Raw genomic sequence first — 24,706 nt, 5'->3', positions numbered from 1 at the left:
TTCTGTCTGTTGGAGCCCAGTTGGCATATAGAATTTGTCACTTATATCTCTTCTAGTCTTTGTATGTTCTGTCTCTCAGTATTATTTTTTAATATTAAAGACCTCATAGTTATAAACTCAAATGTTTCAATACTCACCAGTTAATCACCACCTAAGGACATTATAGAAACGGTAACAGAAACAGAATAGACAGGGGAAGAAGAGAACTAACACAAGACTGCAGGAAGAAGATAAGTAAAGGGTCCTAATATTTAATTAAAAATAGTATAAATACATGAAATCATTCAGGTCCCTTTTTTATTTTTCTTTTACACTGGGTGGTACCAAAAGCATTCCAGACTCTTACCAACTTTTTACAGTCTCTTGTTTTATTAGCTTGTATTTTCAAGGTAAATGTGAAGTATCAGCTGAATTAAAATGAGAAATGAGAAATTAATATGACAAAATGCTATACTGCAAGCCATTCATACTATTTTCCTATATTTTATGATGGGTCCACACAGCAACAGTTGTATTACTGGGGTATTATTTAAAGTTAAATATGAATGTTTTATCAGGATGACTATGACCAAGTAATTATCACTGTAAATAAACTAATATCAAACTAGAAATGTTCAACTTATATGGGTACAACATATATATCTTGGATTATTTTTCTATTTTATTAATATTCACACATGCATGGACATACAGTGGTAGAAACTGGGGAAAAAAAGTAATGACGTGGCATAGAAAAAGAATCCTCTGCAGCCTAGGCAGCCAAATGATAAAAAGCCAACCACTGAAGCCCTAAAAAGTGCCACTCCACCATATCAGTACACACCAGTCCACATGAACCACTGTGTATCTTACACACATGTGGTTAATTTTACACTGGATTGCTGTGGTTGCTCTGCTGTATACATGCACCATAGGATTCTCTAGAAACCTTACCCTGAGGTTTCCAGGAAAGGTGTCGAGCTCTCAGCCAAGCTAGACCTGCTCAGACCAAATTACTGCTGCAGACGACACCTCGAAATCTGTTTTGGATCTCCTAAAATTAAACCTATGTTGTCCTTCAGAATGTAGGCCATGAAACAAAGCAAAGAAGCCTTCTCATACATAGTATAACATAGATGCTGATTAAACCAAATCATTTGTGAATAGTGGTGGAAGTGATTACATAGAGAGATAATTATGTCTGGGTTGTTGTTGTTGTTATTTTTTTTTTTTCGATCCAAAAGAGTCACTATCTTCAGAAACTGTCTTCCAGGGTTTTTGTCCTTGCTTCAGCACTGAAGCGTAAACTGCTGGAGTATGAAATATCTTCATGAATTCAAACAACATATGATCTTTCTGGAAAGTTTCATGCTGTTTTTTTATAGATGTTCTGGAATATTCTTTGGAACGAACTGGAGATTTTTAGTTAGTGGTGTTCTGCATCATGTCAGGGGTTCTCAGTGGTGTTTAAACCATTTGTCCATTCATATTCACTGGCCATGCACACAGTACAAGGCAGGAAACTGTATTTCCCATTTCTGTTTTAGAAAGAGCTCTAAAAATGTATTAAGTGACACTTGTGTTACCTCATTCCTTATTCAGGAGCATATGTTTTCTCACTTTTCTTCTTTCTGTGTCCAGGTCTCTAGTTCCACTCCTCACGGTTTCTTTAACATATCATGACTATGTATACTTAATATATTAAAATATATTACAGAAGTCTCAGCTGTTAAACTAGTTAAACACTAGATTGAGGCTAAAACTGCTGAAATTTGGAACCTTTCTATTTTCTGCTTTACACATAGCAAGTGCAGAGACAACTTTGTGAGTCAGTAACCAGCAATACTGCCCAATCCAGGACTATTAGAGAATTACCTTTGGCTTAGCTTTTCAGCTGTGCGCTGAAAGGCAGCATGATTTCAGTATTTGAAACCAACCTTAGAGCATTCCTTGGTTCTACTGCTGTCTCCTGTTGTGGAATAATGACTAAAATGGCCAAAAATACAGCATCGTTCACACATTAAGGAAAGTTATAAAATCAAAAGGCTTCTAAGGTAGAATACAGCCACAGCTAGCATGCAAAGAATGCAACATCTGCGATTCCCTGTTCAAGATTCCTTGCGAAGCTACACGAGGGACGGGACAGAATATGATCATTCCATGGCCTTGCCTTGTGACGAATAGCAGATATGGGAACGAGATTGTACCACGGAACCGATAAACTGCCTACTCGCTACCCTGAGCCAACATTTTGTCAAATTTTGATGAAATGCTGTCCTTTGTGCGAACTTTGCTCATTATAATGTCATTATAATACCAAAACACACCTCCATCCCAAAGACTACCCACCTCCAAGGTGCGACCACTCCTTCTTGAGTCTGTGCCCTGAATTTTTTGTAAACTATACCTTTAAATGTGAAGCGAGAAAATTTTACACCAATCATAATAGAAGTATTTATGATTAAAGTCACTAAAACTCCACCTTGAAGATAAAATATAGTATAAAAATAGCCTGAGAGAGGGGGGATATGAGGGAAGACACCATCGCGAACAAGTCGAGGAGAACTCCACCACTGTCTGCCAGGATCAGTCAACGGGCTGAGCTTTTCTTCCCCCCACTTAGGAACACCTTTGGGTAAGACTTAGACTAGAGACCTAGAGCGCTTCCTCGGGAAACTTAGAAATTTTTCTAGAGAATCTCTATCCTACATTTATAGCCAGGCTGTATTGTTTATAACTTTGTCGCACGTTTAGCATATTTAACAGTACTTTTATTTGCACGAGCTTTGCAGACAGTGTATTTATCACTGCCAATCATAAGAACCTATATATCTGTTGCTAAAATAAACTGCGCTGTTTAAGTAGCTAGTTGTTTCGGCTTCTCACTGAATGTGACCAAAGACCCGAGACTGGCTGTGCTAGTTCATGAGCACAACTAGACTGAAGGTGCAGTCCACTATTAGTGTATCCAAATCGTAACAGTTTAATAAATACTAAACGCGACTGGACCGATAGTGGTGAGTTGGGCATCACTCAGAAATTAAACCTAGCCGCACCTAGCCTCCCACTTTGGTGAGGAGTGTTAGAACGCAAGGGGGTTCATTTTCTGCCAAAACCACTTTGCCCCTTTTCATGCAACACCTGTAAGCATGCCTGTGAACTCACTGAACTTCTCTTTCCTTCTTCTCCTCTTAGAGGTTATTTTTCTCTTATTCATTTTACATTTTGTGAAAGTGCCAAAAGGCAGGACAGTAAGGTTGTATATTACATGTGTGTTACAAAAAGTAACGGAGCTATTTAAAAGAAATTATCTAATTGGAACCTGGAGAACAAAAATCATTTAGAAATCTAGTTTAAATTTAAACTTAAATATAGAATTCAATATTTTGTTGTTGACTATGATCCTGAACGAAAAAAGAGAGGGATTATCCTATGAACAAAGAAGTTATTTTGTTCAACAATAAAGTTTTATAAAAATCAAGTATTTTGTGATCATCTTTCATTTTTTTCACTCAGACTTTAAAGATGATTATACTGAAGTTTAAAAATATTCTGGAAATCTATTTCCTCTGCTATCATCCTCCCTACTATTTCCCTCCAAAAATTCAACAAGATAAAAGTAATGTTATCTTTATGCCTTAGAGTTTTCTAATTATGATTAAACAAAGTAGTGCCAGAGAAGATGCATAAAAATAGCTTGTTTATATAACCAGTTTTAACAGCTATTTCCAATCATTTTAAACAATTTTCTGCAAACTTCTAGTTCATTAACTGCTTGCTGAATTTCAATAAGTAGACAATAATCTGATGAACATGAGATAGCTGTGTTGACAATAATAGTTCAACAAATAGGTCTTGGGAAGGAAGTACTTTCTCTTGTAATTTTATTGTCAGAATGATCAAAAATAAAGTGCATTTGAAGACAACAATTTCACAGAAAAGACAAGGCAAGTCACAAATACAATCTGACAGCCTTGGTTTTGGCTTGTTGCCCACAGTCGCTTTGACATCTTAAATCAGCCTCTAGTTTTTCCTTCTGACTAAAAGTTTCAGTTTGTTCTTATTTTTTTCTTTTTGGAAACTAGTTATTCATGAGCTTTTTTTGAGCTTTAATTTGAATATAGGCAGATACTCTCTTTCTTCAGGCAAGAACCGTAATTAAGATTAAAAGGTTTGCAGCAGATGTAATCTCAGTTCCACCAGAAACTTAGAGCTCAGTCCTATAGAGGACCTCGATACCCAAAATAGAATGTAGGTGGAATTGAGTTGCCTATATTTAAACTTGCTATCTTAAAAGCTTGGCAACCCGCACCTTAGCCTACTCAAGGTGAAGGAATGAGGTGTACTTTTGTTTAACTCCACTGTGGGGGCTGAGCTGCTCCTTGGCACATCAGTACCTTGACAGGCGCCAAATGGAATGACAGTCTTTTTTAGCAATATGGTGCTGGTGCTATCATCCTCCTTTGAAATAATTACCTCATGTCTAAAGCAAGTTTTTAAATCAGAAACTGAGGATCAGCATCCTTCTCAGTTTAATAATCTCTATGAAAAGGACAGGAGATTAATTCTATTTTCAGTAAGACTGATCTACTCACCAGGTATTTTTAAGTGTGTGGAACACTCAACTCCTGATAAAACTGTACAACAAAGAAACCAAATGGTGTAAAATAGATCAAGCCCTTTCCATTGTCCAAAGTGTAAATCCTGGGATGTTTAACTGGAGATTGTGATTCCTGATCCAGACTGGTTTGTGTATCTCGCTCAGTGGATATACACCACGGAAGGAATTCCTAAGCAAGGCCTGAAGCACTGAACCTTTCTCTTCCTCGTAAGTGCAGAAGCCTATGCTAATGGCCTATGCTATTTTTCACTAAGTTGAAAAATCACATACCTGCTAGTCTGGAGAAAAAAGTATGAATTCTCTAAAAATATTTGGATTCCTTATTGTACAGTGAAAAAACTACAAGAGAGGGAATAAAAAGTTGTACATACTTCTGATACATAGTCAAATAGTTTGAACATACTCATAAATATCAGTAGATTTGGGTTTCAAGGTTCATCTTAAACATCTCAATTATCACCTTGTTTTCAGTCCAGTTCAATACTGAGTTTAATTTTTAACCATGTACCTGACTTAACAAAGAAAAGTGCTGCCATTGGGAAGTAAAGTGGAGTGAATCACAAGATATATTAATTGGCTGCAGGCTGACTGTTCACCCCCATTTTTTTTTCCTTTTATGTCTTGCAAAATGTAACAGAGGTGTCAAATGAGAAGTACAAATGTGGCATAGCATTCACACTCAGGTAAAAGCTATGTCTTTATTTAAAAAAAAATAAGATAATTATTAAGTCTACCAACATACAGTGCTGTGTTAGGCTTGGTCATTTGAAATGAAGATCCACACATAGTATTTTCATTGCTATTAACAATAAAGTTTAGAAAAAGTGAAGCGTAATGATTGAACTGTTATTATCATATGTTCTTTTCTACAGTGCTTTATCACTACAGACTTTTATCTTTACTGTGAGCACTCTGAGAATCATTTTCTTTATAGATTCTTATTTCTTACAGTTATTGCCTTGGTTTATGGAGATGTGAAATGGGAATAGTCATCCATTTGTGAGAATTGTTTAGTGAATGCCTCTTGAAAATGAAATTTTTATTATAGGTACTATTTGTGATAAAGTGCATGTTTGTTTGTACTTGCCGCCACCCATCTTATTTTAAAGAGACATCTAAATGTAGGTCACAGATATAAATTTTCTTTCAAATTAATTTTAAATGACCTGATATAGGATTTGCCTTGTAACAAATAAATTATTTCTGAATGTGCTATTGATTATTTGGAAGCACATGTGACTTCAATTACCTTAAAATACATCTGTTTGCTTCAAGGAACTAGAGCTGTTTTCCATGATCTAGTGTTGAGAATAAAGATGTATTTATTACCCAACAGCAAAGCTCCTCCACTGAGCAGTAAATTGCAGTTGAAAACGACATTTATTCTGAAACTGAACTGAACTGAACCTTTGAACAATACCACCACATCTACTCTAAGGTTCCTTTAGATATTGCTTTCTACGTGCATCTATGCATACTTCACAGCATATACAGGTGGGTAGCTCTTTAAGCTGTGTAATGGTTTCCTTTGTATTGCTATAACTGCAGTGTATAGTTTTGCCCAGAGAAAAGCTATTTGTAAAATCTATTTTATCTTTCAGTGAGGACTACACTGCTAGTTTCACTGTTTCTCTCTTTGTTGAAACAGAATTGTGTCAGCAGCAGTAAAAAGTGAATAAAAGGCCAAGCACTAAAAGGTGAATAACTATAATAAGATGATCACTGCCATTATGGGGATGATGAAATTCATAGCAGTAATCAAAGGCCAATAATTAGGAAAGCAGCACATAATCTGATGTATTTTTCACTTATATCATACATCTCACAATTTGAATGTTTTTTCATGATCATTCTACTTTCAACTAGTAAATATAGCTGTGAAATAAAAATCTTTTCTATGGAAAATTCTACCGTACATTTACAACATAGTAAATGATGTATGTGTGCTTGCACATAAGAGACAAAGGAGGAAGTGGACAGAGAACGTGAATGGTTCCCGGTTTTATTGCTTATCAAATCTAACACATGAGTTGAGACAGAAAAAAATAGTGACCACACTTATTCTTGTTGTTGTTTTTCAGTTGTTTTGTGTTTTTTGTTTTCCATTTGATACTTGACTTCAGTAATTCCATTGAGCTGAAGCTTACCTCCAAGCAGTCATCTGAGTTATGCTCCTCTACCATAGCCTGATTTTACATTCCATGGGAGGAAAGACTGATGTTTCCATAATCAAAACCTGTGCTGACACTCACTGAAGTGACCACACAAAATGGATGTTTTTCTCTGAATTAGTCTTTTTTCTCTATAAGTGGAAATAACACTCCAAACCATGAACATAGACCCACAAATGCTGTACCGATAGATATTATACTGTGTTTTAAGTCTGGTTTGATTATTTTTTTCTTTTGTGCTGAAGCAGAAGGAATGTTTCAAACTACAAAATTAGTTCATTTTATAATAAAATCTTAATATCTGTTTTTCTCTCTGTGCTAGCTGGGGAGAGAAGTTACTCTCTGGCTGTTTCTTTCCTCTCTTTTGATTTTCATTAAGCTCTCCTGAGTCTGAGTTGTTCTGAAGTTCTCATTCAGCAGTATTTAATAGTTTACGGGTAAGACTTGAGAATATATATGATATGAACACATGCTGATGCATCTTTCCATCTATATTTTTGCAAATAAGTAAAATATGAATGATAAAACATGAAAAATATGTATTTTTGTATTTTATATACACTAACTTTACTTTTAATGTGAAAACTTTGGGGCGTGAGTAAGTATACACTAATTTGCTTCAAAAAATGCCCTCTAGCTAGAGAGCTTTTTCTTATATCTGGTATAGTGCTATTTCATTTTTTTATATATATCTATATATATATAGTATATATATAAAACTTGCTATTTCAAAAGTTCATTTTTCATTGCCCAGACAGTCGAAAAATCTGCTGCAACCCCAGGTAGCCAGAGTTATGCAAGCTGACATTTACATTTGCCATATCTTGGTTAATAAATTCCAGATTCTGCCTTTTCTGACATTTTCTCATACAAAGTTACTTTCCTTACTCTAGGAGTTTAGCAGGTGCACATTCAAGTCTAAGAAACTGTAGGTGTCGAGCTTGGGGAAAAAAGAAAAAGAAAAAGAAAAGAGGGACTGCAAGACTGAGAGAAAAAAACTTATTCTGCGAACATAAAAGAATAAAATGAGAATTGGATTGTCAGAGTGTTTATATTTGAAGAAATGTACTTACATTTGATCTTATTTTTAAAAAGAGTAAGAAGGAAAAGCCAGGAAAACAATGAGACAGCTTTTTGGCAATTTTATTTGTTTTACCAAAGCATTGTAAATCTGCTGATGAGATTTAAAACTCTTGTGTTGTTTGCATTGGTAGAATCAAAAGCAGTCTAAGTCAAATGACGTGCTATATAGCCTAACAAAGAATGTTCAAAGACAATTCTGAAGTTATTGTTAGTATAGGGTCTAACGTGGGTTGTCGTATTGATTATGCCTCTACTATGAAATATACCCACAAGCAATTTTATGTGTTTTAGATGATGATTCACTTTTAAAGCATATGTTTTGTTGCATAAAAATTCACTTTACTGCTTTGATCTCACTTGATCCATTTCCCATCGTGTTGAAACAAGCAGGCATTTCAAACTCTGGAAACCATCTCTTTTGAGCGTCTTAGCACAACAAGAAACTGCGTGACCGCATTTAGTTTGCCAACATACAATGTAAGATGTATAAACTGTAGACAGAGCATTTCCAAGTTCATTTGATTCCCATATTAAACCACTGCTTACCAAAATTTTAAGTACAAAATGTGTTGTTGCTTTTATATGCAACAGCTTATTCCATTCCAGTTACAATTTCAGAATTCCTTTGTATTTGATTGTTAAAGAAACAGGATCTGATTCTGATCTGACTCACATCTGCATGATGCTTTAACTTAAACATATTTAAGTATTGATCTATACTGGTAGTTATGAAAATAAAATCATATTTCCATGACCATTTTCCTGACAACATTAGTTACTGTTAAACCATAGGTTTCATTTTTAGCACACTCTCTGCTCTTGTTGAAAGCATTTTCTCTCTAGGTGCAATTCTGTAGGCATACCAATGCTAACAGACACTTATGTTATAAATCTCATGAGTTCAACATGTGCTTTCACAGTCATATTACAAAAATGTATGGTTCTCATATTGTGCCACAAACTTTAATTCACTTTAAACATCCTGTGAGTGACTTCAGAAATGTGTGCAATGTCTGCTTCCTCTGAAGAAAATTTCTGCAGCTCATATCAGATTCCTGCCATCACCATCACCGGTTACCTTCATCTACCTGAGCTTTTTGACATTTCTACTTCAGTCTGCAATCAATTTTCAAGGTCTTATGGCTGTGTAATGGAATATTAACACCCTGCGAGTAGGCATGCCAGCAGGAGGTGTGTCAGAGAAATTTCACAGTGTTTTGAAGGACTATGACCTTGGAAGCCTCTAGCAGGGCAATCTATGAATTTGGAGTAGCTGTCAGATTGAATTGTAAAAGGGTGTATATTAATACACAAGTTTACAACTGAAGACTAATTCATAAACACTGACATCCTGCCAAAGAATGGATCACATAAAAGTTTAATAGAATATCTACTCTCTTATTATGAACACGTAAAAAGCAAAAATTATTTATCTGCATCCTTGGAACACCACAAATTGTACCATAGTTTCCAATTTCTTATTTTTTACAATTAAACATTTTCCTTATAACATGCCAAATCCTGCCCCACCCGGATACTGGCACAGGTTACAGTGATTTTAGCAGAAGTAGACCTGCCTGCAAAAGGCAGTTACAATGATGCTCATGTTAAAATTGGAAACCACGGCACAATCTTTTAGGCCACTGCTAAGCATCTGAAATTAGATTTTTAAATCCATATTGATACTTCTACATAAATTTGGCCTGCTTTTCAAAGAGAGTAAGTGGCCATGAATCAACTGAAAAGAGCTAGAGGAATGAAAGTTAGGTCATATTGATCTACGAGCCTTAATATGGATTTAAAGACTTAACAGCAGACATCCAGGTTTCGAAATGTTGGCCTATGGTTGCAGCCCAAAAATCCCTGGTATTTCCTGGGAGAGATCAGACAATTCTGCAGTAAAGACCATGTGCAGTACTGTTGACTATGTCATAATTAAAGAGAGACAATAAAGCACTGAGGGCTCAGCTTAAAAAATATTGTAAAATTACTTGTAACCACTGAACAGAATGATGATTGTTTGTTGTTTTTGTTACAAAAAGCCTTCTCCAAGAACTGAAACTACAGAAATAAAATATAAATGATAATTACAAAGCCTAAGTATACATTTGTGAGGAACTGTTGTCAGTAATTTTGCATTTATGGTCATCATTTAAAAGGCAGATTCACACAGCAGTGAATTCTCAATTACGAAAAGAAGCTTCCCCTTTGCAATTAGAAATGTGCTACTGTTAGACAGAACTACTTATGTTCTTCACGCTCAACATTATAGTTTGTTTCCTTATTAAGTGTTCAGAAAATTTGTGAACACTAATCCTACCAGCTTGCACTGTTACTCAGCCAGCATAGTAAAAACTTGATCAAGTATTGTCTGCAAAAAACCAGAACCATCTAACATGTGCAATTGGCGTAGAGAGATCTCTCCTTTTAGTTGGTTTCTCAGTTCAGTACAAAATGACCTGACAGCACATGCGAGTTATGCAATTCTGAAGCCCTGCTGGTATTCACGGAATGAAAAAATTACCATCCTAAACCTGATCCAAGGCCAGATGAAGTGAAAAAGAACCATCTCACTGCTTTCAGTGGCTTTTGGATCGTGCAGTCCTTGACAAATTTACCCTCTACTACACCCTGACATAATCCTCATATCACACAAGGCAGTTGGACTCAAAAAGTACTAAGACATCAGCGGGCATAACATTTATTTCTTCAAGAAAGTTGGTGAATGATATTCTTTGCATGTCAAGGTTGATCCCCAGCCAAATGCGTATACCTTGCTTATTACTTGTCGTATGTCCTCTATTAGTACGAAAAACAAATTCCTTTTGAAGTAGAATATTGACTCCACTAATATTTTCAACATTTTTTTAAATCTTTTTTTACGTCCAGAGTTCATTTCATGCAGTTCTGTAAACTCTGGCGCACAACCACGTAGGAGCAGAGGTGGGCAGTGCCAGATGACTCGACCTCCACAGTTCTCTGCTAGCAATATAAAATTGTTTTTCTTTACTGTATTTTTTCAACTCAGTCTCTCTATATATCTTTAAATTCATATGATATAAAAGGAAGAGTTATAATTTATGATGAACTTGTCTGTGAAATCATGGTTCTATTTACTGACATGAAGGCTCTGCTATTACCCTCAGCTTTTCAACACAATAATGATGAGCTATGTAGACAGTTCTGGGCTAGCATTAGAAAATCATTGCTCAAAACTCAAAAAAGCAGGTCCTTTTTCCTGCCACTGTACAAACAGTATTCTTATAAAATATACACAGTTGAAGCTATTTTTTTTTTATTTAGATTATAATTCAATAGGTGGCACCCTACAGTCAGTGAAGAACAACTTTCTAAAAAAACTATAAGTTTTAATAATGAGGTATCAAATAAAGAACAGTTTAACTGTTTCATTTGTAGGTATATAGTCCTTAGACAAACCACACCACCTTGAAAGAGGGTGGAACAAATGAAAGAAAAAGAAAATATGTCGCATCCTTCAGTAGCCTTGAGTCACATATTCTGCAGCAGATTTATCCTTCACTGCACCTCTACTCCTTGTGCTGGAGGTTTGTTTGAAAATAAAGCCAAAGATAACCCAAATAAGAATTGGAAGCAGAATTATAGTGAGAGCAGCTATTGAAATAGAGGGAACAGAAGGTTGTGGGGGATAAAGGACAGTGAGGCGACGGGGAGGAGTGTGGAGGAGGCTGCATGTTTTCCATCACAGAGGCTGAATATTCAGGTAGTTGGCACCAATCACTATGAACTGTAGCCATGTTTTTATGCCTAAGAACATTCAATCTGTAGATTATAAGCATGGAAATGCAGTACCTGGGGAGTATTATTTGAGATGGAGCTGGGAATTCTATTCCCTGCCTGCAATTAGTTTCAAACTATATTATTAAAAAAAAAAAAAAAAAGAAAAAGAAAAAAAGAAAAATGTGAAAGAAAAATAGGATTATTTTTTTCTACAGCCTTGCTGGGACCTAATGACGCTGCAGTGTTGACTATTCAAAAGCTGAATATATTGAAATTTTAGCATTAATTTTTAACTGAAATGTTTTGAAACAGGCTCTCTCCAGGCACATAGTAAAATCTTCTTGATACCACTGTAATGTAATGGGCAGCTTGACTAGAGTTTTTATTAACATAAAAACCTCTTTGTAATAGCATTGTACTTTACATTATATACCTTTTCGACCTTACTGTATCATTTTTGTCACCTTTTTATAGAGGACAACCTGAGAAACTTCTACAATGAAATGACTGGCTTGCTAGATGAGGGAACAGCAATCAATATCGTCTACCTAGACTTCAGTAAGGTTTTCAACACTGTCTCCTGTAAGATCCTCATAGAGAAGCTGGTGGAGTATCATCTGGATGAGCAGACAGTGAAGTGGATTGAAAACTGGCTGAATGGCCAGGCCCAGAGGATGGTGATCAGTGTCATGAAATCTAGTTAGACTCCTGTCATCAGCGTACACTGGGGGTCAACACTGTGTCTGACCGGTATTATCAGTATTATCTGTCTTTATTATCTTCATTACTGATCTGGATATAGGGCAGAGTGTATCCTCAGCAAGTTCGCTGATGACACAAAACTTATAAACCAGAGGGTCATGCTGCAATCCAGAGGGACATCAACAAGCTGGAGAAATGGACCAACAGGAATCTCATGAAGTTCAACAAGGGGAAGTGCAAAGTCCTGCAGCTGTGGAGGAACAATCCCGTTCACCAATATGTTCTGGGGGCCACCCAACTGGAAAGCAGCTTCACGGAAAAGGACCTAAGGGCCCTGGTGGACACCAGGTTGACCATGAGCCAGCAAGGTGTCCTTGTAGTTGAGAAGGCTAATGGTATTCTGGGATGCACTAGGAGGAGTGTTGCCAGCTGACAGAGAGAGGGGATCCTTCCCCTCCATTCAGCACAGGTGAGGCCACACCTGGAGTACCATGTCCAGTTCTGTGCTGCCCAGTACAAGAGAGACATGGACCTACTGAAAAGAGTCCAGCCATGAAGGGCCACAAATATGATTAAGGGATTGGAGCATCACTTATGTAAGTACAGGCTGAGAAAGCTGAGGCCATTTAGTCTGGAGAAGGCTCAAGAGGGGGATCTTATCAATGTCTATAAATATCTGAAGAGAGGGTGCAAAGAGACGTTCTCAGGCTCTTTTCAGTGGAGCACAGTGACAGGAAAAGAAGCAATCAGCACAAACTGAAACCAAGAAGGTTTCCTTCCTGAGCATCAGGGAACATTTCTTTATACATGAGATGTTGTAGAGTCTCCATTATTGGAGATATTTACAAGCCATCTGGACATGGTCCTGGGCACCCTGTTCTAGGTGGCAAGGATGAGCAGGGTTGTTGGACCAGATTATAGAATAATGGAATCCTAGAATACTTTGGGTTGGAAGGGACCTTAAAGATCATCTAGTTCCAACCCCCCTGCCATGGGCAGGGACACCTCCCACTAGATCAGGTTATTCAAAGCCCCATCCAACCTGGCTTTGAACACCTCCAGGGAAGGAACATCCACAACTTACCTGGGAAGCCTGTTCCAGTGCCTTACCTCCTCAGAACTAAGAATTTCTTTCTAATACCTAATCTAAATCTACCCTCTTTCAATTTGTAACCACTACCTATCACTACACTCACTGATAGATTCCCTCCCCATGTTTCCTGTAGGCCCCTTTTATGTACTGGAAGGCTGCTATAAGGTCTCCCCAGAGCCTTCTCTTCTCCAGGCTGAACAACCCCAACTCAGCCTCTCCTCATAGGATAGGTGCTCCAGCCCTTTGATCATCTTCCTGGCCCTCCTCTGGACTAACTCCAACAGGTCCATGTCCTTCTTATGTTGGGGGCTCCAGAGCTGGACACTGTACTCCAGGTGGGGTCTCACCAGAGCAGAGTAGAGGGACAGAATCACCTCCGTCAATGACCTCCAGAGGTCCCTTCCAACCTTAACCATTCTGTGATTCTATAAGTAACTTTCATCTAATTTTCACAATTTAAAAAAACAAGAGTTAATCTATACAAGCATTTCAGATCTGGTGTACCTTTGAAATGAATTTCCTCATTGTTTCCAACTTTTTGGTGCCCTTTGCAGAATAGTCTTAAAGTGCATGAAATCCACACCTCCTAAACAAGAGTACAAGCCCACCTGACACACCCTCAACAGCTAATTTTCTTTCAGGCCAAACTGGAGCAACCTTGAAGTAAAATTCCTCAAACACCTGTAGTATAGACATTGGGTCCTCAGCACCATTTTATTCTACAAATCCACTCTTGTTGGGTTCTGCTGCCTGCTGACAGATAGTTTTCTGTCATCAGATGAAAATTCTTGCTCATTGTCTCTCTCATGCCCCAGGAAAAAAAAATAATCATAATATGGCTTTTGTCATAAAAAGATTTTTTAAAAAGTAGCCTTTAGCTGGGTGTCTCTCAGATTGGGATGGTAAAGGCAGTCTCCTGCTAACTAGCAGATAGAGGGTCTGGACCATTCGGGCCTGTGGAGTCATTTTCATTTTATGTTTAGAATACTTTCTCAATAGGGTACCATAAAACAACAGATACAACCCCCTCTGCTTCTGGACCTAAATGATCCTTTCAGTTGTATACTGGACTACTTTCAATGCCACTGAGTCTTTAATGTGAGGTATAAAAGAGCTAAATTTTTTCAGGAATTTAGACTTCTTCCTCTCCCACTGCTGAAGCATGTGTGACTGATCTGCCCAAAGAGCAAGAGACCTAGCTGTTCAGAGTGGCAGGCTGCATGTGAACAAAGGGTTATGTTTCTGCACAAGAGAATTTTGCAATAAGATAAAGCCAATGGAATGATTTTATGAGATTTAGCATAAGGCCTACCAACTTTTGACACTGTCACTTGTCTTAGTTTGTCAGTCTTGTGGATATGGGCCATTCAGAGAACTATGGAAATCTCTGCAATGTGTGCTGATGCCTGTTCAATAGTTCAAGGTACCTGAGTTACTCTTTTTTCCTGGATTGTCACGTAACACTTCTTGACATAAAAATGCCTCAGTTACTTCAAAACTGCTATTCAAAAGGTTATTGATATCCCACTCTGCTTGAACATGGTATAAAATAGGCACACATTCTTTTTTGATCATGAGTCTATTTGTATGTCCACAGGGACATTTGTATGTCCACAGACTAACCTTATGACATACATTTACTATCAACAGCCTTTGGGCAACAACACATATTGTGACATTGTCTCAGTCTGCAGCCAAAAATATCTACCAAATGCAATAAGAGAAGTATTATTTTTGCCCTCTCTTCCATGTTTTCTTCAGTACATTCTTGTTATTAGGCACATGTTCCTTAAATACATCAGGATGCAGTCTTTCCATCTTAACAATTATCTCCTGCAATCCTGTCAAGGTCAGCATCTGTTTTGCTCTGTAAAGCCCACCAGGTGCTACAGGAGAAGTTCTAGTCCTAAGAATATAAATGGAGGAAGGCAAATTACCTTCCAGTTATCTGCAATGTAATGATTAATTTATTGCAAAATCTAAATGCCGGATGCTTATATGAAGGAACATTCACTCCTGTTATTTAGTACGGTGCTGCATGTACAACCTTATGCTTTAAGTAATTCACTACAATAATTTCCAAGTCATATCCAAGGCTGTCTCATGGTAGCTCTCACTGATAGCTTGTATGAAAAAGCAAGGTCATGCTGACGCCCTACTTTGTCACTGTAGCATAACTTGTCTGCCACAGGAAATATGCACAAAGTATCAGGATCATAAAAATCTCAGACACAGTGTGCTTATTTCTATGTCCCATGAGGACAAGAAAATCTTATTTTCTGAACAGCGGAAGAGTCTTATGAGAATCAGAAATATACAAAGACAGGCAAAACAATTATTTCTTTTTAAGTAATAGCATTAGGTTCCTAAAAGAAGCTTATACTGAAAAATAAATTAAGGAAAAGAAGAGAATCCCTTTGAGTATAATTAGATGGTATTACCTGTCTAATTTTTAGAATTGCTAAAGCACATCCTATTTCTACCAAATGCAATTGCGATAAATCGGTTGTGATAGCAGACATTATAAATTTCCTATGACCAATGTATTAAATGTTTTCCAGCATTTGTAAAGACCCACATTACTACAAAAGTATTTAAGAGAATAACAGCACTGTGAATTTCCAAAATAATTATATTTTACAAATATGAAGCCTTAATGTACTTTTAGGTTTAGATAAGCACAACTAGAGGCATGTTTTCTCTTATCCCTGGTGTACATACAGGAAGTTTGTGGCAAGTGGAGTTGTCTGAAGCCTTAGGAAAACATGTCAAAGTTTGCACTATAAGTGAAAGTCTGCTTCCTGGTATTGAATTTGGGGATCTTTCTTTTTCATCTTAAGCATATTTGCAAACTTAAAATATTTTTATTACCTTACTGAAGTGCTCAGCAGTGTCACAGTTTTTTTGTTGTTGTTGTTTTTTTTTTCATTTCATCTGCCATTTGGGACCACATTGTTTCATAAAAATTGAAGTGGTTAATGTTAATTTAGTTTATGTTTAAGCAATGGGAATAGTTTATGTTTAAGCAACCTTTCCTTCATCTCCCAGTACATACACACTTAGATCTCTAAAGCGCAGACTGGCCATTATTAGTAGACTGGATACTGAGTCTGTTAGCTTTTTTCCTTCCTTCTCATCTCTTATAAATCCCTCCTTATGCATCTTATACTTTTCCTGTCTTTCAGTTCAGCATGTACATATCTTGAATGTAGATCTGATCCTGATGAAGCCAGTAAAAGCTGTGCAATGGATTCACTGGAGTCAGTATGTCAATTAATGTCTTGAAGCTGTTAAAGAGCCCACCAAACATAAACCCCCTCGGTTTTCCTTTATTCAGTTTCAGTGGGACAGCCCACTCCAAAAGGTGAAGAGAGACTCATTGTACTGTTTTCCTCAGCACCCTTGATGTTGGATGTAAGTATTCCATGTCCCCTGCAGGTAAGGATCTTTTTAGGGCAAGCCATTGAGATTAGATCAAAGATTGCTAGACTTCCTGAGATCCTATAACATAGTGTTCTCCCCTCAGTTTCAATGCTACCACTTCACATTCTGTCTTTGGTCTCATCATACAGTCAGTCATTTAAATTGTCATTTATCACCTATCCTTCGTGTCCACACATGTCAAATGACTGCAGCACCAACGTACACTACACAAACTCTGTTTCTTTACCTTCACATAATTGTTGACTAAGAGTACAAGGAGAAAAGTCTTGGGGAACCAGCTCACGTGGTCTCACAGCATGATGTTGAGAGAGGCTCAAAACTGCTCCAAAAAGCAATGATCATGGGGTCGCCTGCATTACAACTCCTTGCCTTTCTCTGACTGATGCCCTTTTGCAACAAGAGGCAAACTCAGATTACATATGAGTACTTCCTCTGATTGCCAATTGATAATGCTTTTTTTTTTTTTGGTTAAAAAAGAAACAGGGAAGCTGAACATGGCATGAGGAATTTTTTTAAGAAGGATCTAAAAATAGTCTACTCTGTCTTCAGTAAATGTGTGGTAATCAGTTTGAATGCAAAAGGCAACACAAAGTCTGTGGGAATCAATGTATTTTTCTAGAACTATCTGAAGTTTAATATCCAACAGACTATATAAAAGCAGGTTTTACCCATAGCTCAAGAAAATAGCATAACATTTCAGGCCTCATCATCACCATTAAGTGATGAAGTAATGCAAGTTTGGCATGAAGTTTCAGGCTTCATGGTGGTTAGGGCTGCCTTAGGCCAACCATCATGTTGCCCATTATGTAAGTTGGATATGAGTAATGGGCTTTTCTTTAAGCTGAGGAATTTAGAAGGTGTGACAGATGTGCTGATTCAGATAAACTCCCTTAATGCAAAATTCAAAAGGTATGATTAACATTTATCTTCTGCTACTGGAAGAGCTACCAAAAGACAAGGACTAGGAAGACTATACTATTGCATACACTCAGCATTAAGCAATGTGAGAACTTCATCTTAAATTTCATCTAAGGCAAGTGTAACTTCATCATGGTCAGGAGCATTTTGTCAGGAGAAAGTAGAAATAGAATATAGTCCAACCCACAGTTTACCAACTGAAATATTGCTGAATTAGAAGCTAATGAATGAAAGTATAATTTTAAAAACCATTGAGAAAATAATTTAAAGATGTGCTTTTGTATTTTCGTTATCCCTTTGATGAACATAATGGTTTCTATCCACGTAAGATAAGTAATGAGTGCATTTATGACAATTTCTTATTAATCAATGCCTTCCACTTCTGGTTAGATTCACTCATCTAAATCCATTTTGTAGACAGCACTGAGGAGAGGCAGGTGAATGAAATCAAGCTTTAGTTAACTTTAGCTGTGTTTCTGGCAATGATGTCACAGTTTAAAGTGAGAGGAGAGAGAAGTATGAGAGTGCAGAACTGAAATGTCTCAAATAACTGAGGTTTTTTTTTGTCATATGAAAGTCTTAGAGGAAAGGGTTGAAATGTTACTTGGTTAAAAAAAAAAAGGCCTCTAGTTTTAATTTGGGCCATTTTCAACTACTGTTGCCCATGATCTCACCATTCCAAATTATAAGAAATGCTTATTTCTAAAAAAAAATTAAAAATTAGACAACAAATTAGTCTTGTTTCCAGTAGACTCCAAGTCTCTCATCCCTCTCAAATGTATAACTGCAAAAACGGCTACATTTATATTTTTCCACAACTACATATAAAAGTCTGAAAAAAATTCCATTTGAAGCTCTGATTTTCAAAGATCCAGTTGCACTGGAACAATAGATAATCTGCAAGTTGTTAGCCTAAATATTTGTGGAAATAGAAAAAATAAACAATGGAAACTTGTGAAGATTATTCTGGGGGTTTTTTTGCTTGTTTTCCTGAGAACAGACACAAAGTTGTGGACTTTAGTACATGGAGGACAGAGGGAAGGAATCATTTAATTTTTTTCCTTTGTTTCGTCAATGATGTCTTCTCCTCTAGATCAAACTTGAGAACTTCAAATTGGAGTTTTAACGACGCTAAATGGAGTACCTATGCAAAATATTTGTAAATAAAAGTAAAAAGGCTACTTTTGTGCTTTTTCACAAACTTTACAGGTCGCAAAACACTGGACAACATCTACTACATATTAATGTTGAATATACGTTTTTCATTTTATTAGCAACTTGATTTCAAAGAAGGTTTGCAGAGATACATATACAGTTACATAGGCTGTGAAGGAGTTATTAGACTGAAAATACCATGAACCTGGATCTTAGGGACAATCCCACGCACAAATACAGGCTAGGTGGAGAATGGATTGAGAGCAGCCCTGAGGAGAAGGACTTGGGGGTGTTGGTGGATGAGAAGCATGAGCTGGCAACGCGTGCATGGAGCCCAGAAAGCCAACCATGTCCTGGGCTGCATCAAAAGAAGCGTGGCCGGCAGGTCGAGGGAGGTGATTCTCCCCCTCTACTCTGCTCTGGTGAGACCCCACCTGGAGTACTGCCTCCTTCTCTGGGGCCCCCCAACATAACAAGGACATGGACCTGTTGGAGCAAGTCCAGAGGAGAGCAATGAAGATGATCAGAGGGCTGGAGCACCTCTCTTATGAGGAGAGGCTGTGAGAGTTGGGGTTGTTCAGCTTGGAAAAGAGAAGGCTCTGGAGAGACCTTATAGCAACCTTCCAGTACCTAAAGGGGGCCTACAGGAAAGATGGGGAGGGACTCTTTATCAGTGAGTGTAGCGATAGGACAAGGGGTAATGGTTTTAAGTTCAAAGAGGGTAGACTTAGATTAGATATTAGGAAGAAATTCTTAGTTCTGAGGAGGTGAGACACTGGAACAGGTTGCCCAGAGAAGCTGTGGAAGGCCCTTCTCCAGAGGTGTTCAAGGCCAGGTTGGATGGGGCTTTGAGCAACCCGATCTAGTGGAAGGCGTCCCTGCCCATGGCAAGGGGGTCGGAACTACATGATCTTCAAGGTCCCTTCCAACTCTAATCATTCTATGATTCTATGATTCTAATTACATCCATGTTATACACTGATGGTAGCATTACAGCTGCCATGGAGCTAGTATAATGTCAGTGCAATTAAACTGAGGTTTTGTTGGTCATCATTTTAATGTGAAGTATTCTTGCTGGGCAAAATCCTGTCAAGAAAAAAAATTGGCCATTCTTGCATCATTCTCTTTGATAGGAATAGAGAAAGAATAATATGGCTGAGTCCTTTAAGGAAGAAAAAAATTGGTTACTGAGAAGTATGTCTGGGGGAACTACCAAACAGAACCCTTGGCAACAGGTAGTACCACATTTGAAGAATGCACCATGGCTCAGATATTCCCACAGAAGGTTTAACTTGTTTTATGATTTTTGGTGACCATAAAGTTTTGTTTATGCTCTCATTTGCAATGCTCTCAAATTTGCAGACTTCTTAGTCATGATGTATATTCATGTGTGTACATGCATATATCCTTATATGTATACGTACAAACACATGGATATAGATGCAGTTTCTTTAATTTGTGTTATTTTATATCGAAGGTTTAAGACAAAAAATAGTAAACACTTAACATAATTTGATATAGTCACTTTGGTGAACATATAGTATCTGTTTTTTAAACAAGAGCTTCCCATAGAAGTCTTTGGAAAAGTGAGAATAGACTAATGTCTGAAACAGGTCCAATTAATTAATGATGTTGAGTTTTTCTCCCTGATGAGATCACTGTGATTGAACAGTGCTACCTATGGTCAACTTGAAATATATTCTATCTTCTAACTAGTCTAACAATGAAACATTTTAGATAGGAAAAACTTAGTGCAACCAGAGGTGCTGAATCATATTCAAAAGATTTGGACTTTTTTCCTACTATATACATCACAAATGATTTAAAATTAAGTGGTGAGAAATATTCAGTGAACCCACCAACTGGACTGTTTGTATATCCTTCAATTCTGGGAAAAATAAGATGAGTGGCTTTATGCAGGGAGTCACTGAGCTTTGATTTTAGGCCTTGTTGTTACTAAATTTTCAGTGCATTTACTTCAGCAGAATCCTCAGTGTCTTTGTTATTACTATATAAGGAGAGATTACTGTTACAAATGACTGTGTCAACATTATAAATAGCCCCACCATATTACAGTTTTCCCATGGGTATCCTCACTATTGAGGAAATTGACCTTACACAGGACGATAAGTCACTCATGACTGGGAACCTTAAAGTACAGATAATGGAATAAATTTTGGAATCACTCAGTCCCTAACTAGACACTCTGTTTAGCTTCTCCATAACCATAAATATGCCATACAAAGTATGCAGCTGAGGTCCTAATCCAATCGGTCTCCTAGTCAAATCTGTATTTCATATATTCTGCTGAACTGTGCTTCCATAAATGCACTTTCAGTGTGGAAAAAGTACTGGCAGAAGAGATGTTCAGAAATGTAACCTTTGCCATGTGGATTCACGTAGTATTTATTAAAGTATCTTCACAATTTCAGTAACGAACCTAAAGATCATGGAAAGATCATGTTCCGGTAACAGTTTAGTTACCGAATAGCTAAAAAATAAGCATAGCTAACTTCATCTGCACTTTGAGAGAACAACTAAAGTTAAGAAAGCAGCTCACTCTCCAGATTCCTTCAGTTGTTTGTTTCGTGACACTTCCAGCATGAACACTAGTTACATGGCATTTTTGTGATGTGTGCTTGGCTTGAAAGTCCTGGTCTTGACAAGGACGTTACTTGCTAATAGGTTTTGCATAAGTACCCATCTAAGAAGGGTCACTGAGCTGTCTCTTGATGTCAGAGTCTAGACATCATCTTGCTGAATTCAGATTTAGAATTGATGTTGTTAAATGAGAAAGATAAACGTGAAGAGATGAGAGACTACCTTCGGTAACATTTTATGTACACCAAATTCTCAGCTCCACCTCAACATAATACAACTAAACTATTAGCAAATGAGGCCACTACATATAATCATCCACAAATAATTCACTCTTTAGGCTCTTCTAGGTAAGATACTTACCAATGATGCATAGGAATAGAACCTTTAGTTGTAAAATATGTCTGAAATAATTTTACTGCATATGGCTCTATAGGCAGCCTATATTAATCCAGACTATGTTGAACTGCTTGGTGGAACTCAGAGGGAAAATAAAATTCCAGTTCCTACCTATCTCCTTTGTTTGAAGAACTGCAATTACTTTGCTAGACATTACTGACTGCGCAGACACACCGATGTTGGTGAAACTGCTCAGTATCTCAAGCCCATTTTCCTTCCTTTGTACACAGGACTGAAAATGACAACACAAAGCTCTGTCCAGAATATAATGCAGCCACTTGATACATAGGCAGGAATGCTTTATACCACATCTCAGGGCTGGTTTAATGCTCTTCAGTGGTACAGGCAGAAATGCATTTTTCTGACCCAGATATCGAGAATGGAGTGGAAGAGGAGATTAAAGTAAAGAGACAAACTCAGATGAAGACCTTGGAGATAGAATACATTGTTGGAGTTATTTCTGCTGAGGAGATGGATGTGGGGGTAGGACTTTCACACCAAGCAGGAATTACCCCTCTGACATGACTACTCCCCACAAAACAGACCTCTAGAACAGGTTCATCTAAGTCTTTGCAAACCAGGCTGATAAACTGAACGCAGCATCCTCCACTTTTTGGCTAAAAGAACTGTCAGAATAGTAGTTATAAGCATCCTATATTTAGGTCATTCTGCTCTGGGATAGAAAGTACAGACTGGACAAGGACTGTCTTAGCCCATGCCATCCCAACTTTTTTCCTTCTCCTTTATCTCAAAACAACCCATATAAACCAGATGTACAAGCGATAATTTCCATAACAGAATTTCTGACTGGACTTTACCCAAAATGCCAGAACTATCTGAGTCTGATATCAAGTCCACTCTAAACAGATTTTAGTCACAGTTTGTGGTGTGATAGGTAATGAGGGCTTCCCAAGAAAGGTGAAAAGTTGAATGGATGGATGGGCAGATGGATGGATGGATGGATGGAAGAAACAGAAGTAAATATTTAGAGTCAGTAAATGAGGGTGTCAGGTTTCAGAGTTGTGCAAGAATTATGGCAGTTCTTGCAGGAAGAATGACTCTGGATACATAATAAGGTGGGCATTATGGGAAGGTTATTGCCTATTTTCTCACATTCAACCCCTTTTCTTAATGTAAGGAGGGATATAGTCACTGCAGTAAAATGGTCATAGTATTTCCCATACTTTAACTTCTCTAATAACAGGTCTCTTGACATCTGTGGTCACAGAGATTCCATCTCTTGCTATGCACCAGAAATCTCTCTCTTCTGCTAAATTTGGTCTAATACTCCTGTTTGTATCTGCTATGGAGCACCAGCTGCAGTGGAGATGAGAAGGAAAAAAGAAGAGAGCATTCAGAAACATGCTGGCCCGTACAAAGACCTGACACTGTTGCTGGGGTCTGGATTCCTGAGCTGCCAGTACCAGCATCCAGATCTAACAGCTTGTCCTCATCTAATTTGGAAAAAGTGATGAGATGGAAGTTTCTCCTAAGCTGTCTTGTGCAACATTGATTCAGTTGAATTCTAAGCCTCAGGGCAAGCACATCTCTTCTGTGCAGGCTGTCAAACTGGTCAAAGAGGTTGCTGTTTTCTCCTTTTTCAGGAGGAAGGGACTGAGAAAAGGGGAGTGAATAACCATCACAACAAACCTGAAAATTAGTGGTTTAGGGACAGATAGACTTTTCCTGAAGCAAGTGTTGGGAGAGTGGAGGAAGCAATCAGAAACAAAACTCTGACTGTCGACTTCTGCTGATGCTGCTAGGAGTTTGAATGTCTGCGGTATGCCATTACCTGTTCAGAGTTGTTTCCATCACTTCACTCATCTCTTAGAGGAATGCACCCCACATTGATCACTATAATAACGAAGATAATCCACCACTAATCTTGATACCATACTCTTGGCAACCCTTAAAATGTGTGCGGATTTGTTGTTTTTTTTCCATGTCATAAGAGGGCTCTTACTCTGTGTACAAAATTTTAGCTGACTCAAAAAAGGGAAAAGAGAGACAGGATTGCCTGTGTGCTTCTCACACCTGCAGTCTCCCATTGCAACAGTGACCAGAATTTTAACCATAATGTTTGAAATCAACATCATACTAATAGCTCCAGAGAGAGTATAATATTACCTTCACCAGATGAAATGCAAAGTTACTCTGTGGAAAGTAATTTAAATCAATACAAAAACCCTCAGAATGCTCTGGGAGACTTTGCCTTCCAACCTGCTCTCTACTTTATCGATGTACTACTAAACCAAACTAAGCAGTACATCAATACACAGTTTTAATTAGGATACTGGGGTCTAAGGAGATGTCTGAGATTTTTTGGTGGGAGAAGAAGCTATCAGGTCTAGCAAAGAAAAAACAAGAGCTACAGGAAAAATCAGTGTCAAGGGAATAACACGAAAGCTAACAAAATCACCAGACCTTGAACAAAGCAATAGAAGATAGTACAGGTGAAGACCAATGTCTCGAAGCAAACAGAAGGGAGAAAATCGACTGGTGTTATTAACAAAAATAAAACTTTGTGTTCCCAGTCATTTGCTAGGTTTGATGAATTTTTTATAACACAAATGCAAATGTAGATTTAAAAAGAGAAAGAAAAAATTGTTAATTGGAAGAGCAGAGTTTTTTTCCCTTAAGCCTGGATGGCAAGTTTCCTTCAGTGAATTATATATGAAATCATTACTTACATTTGGATTGTAGATTTTCCTGCTTGAGGCAAAGATGACTGGGGCAAAAAGGGAGAGAAAGAAAATAAAAAAAAAAAACCTTTAAGTAAGCAGT

Source organism: Larus michahellis, chromosome 2 (assembly GCF_964199755.1).
Source record: "Larus michahellis chromosome 2, bLarMic1.1, whole genome shotgun sequence".
Classification (NCBI taxonomy): domain Eukaryota; kingdom Metazoa; phylum Chordata; class Aves; order Charadriiformes; family Laridae; genus Larus; species Larus michahellis.
This window is presented reverse-complemented; position numbering follows the sequence as displayed.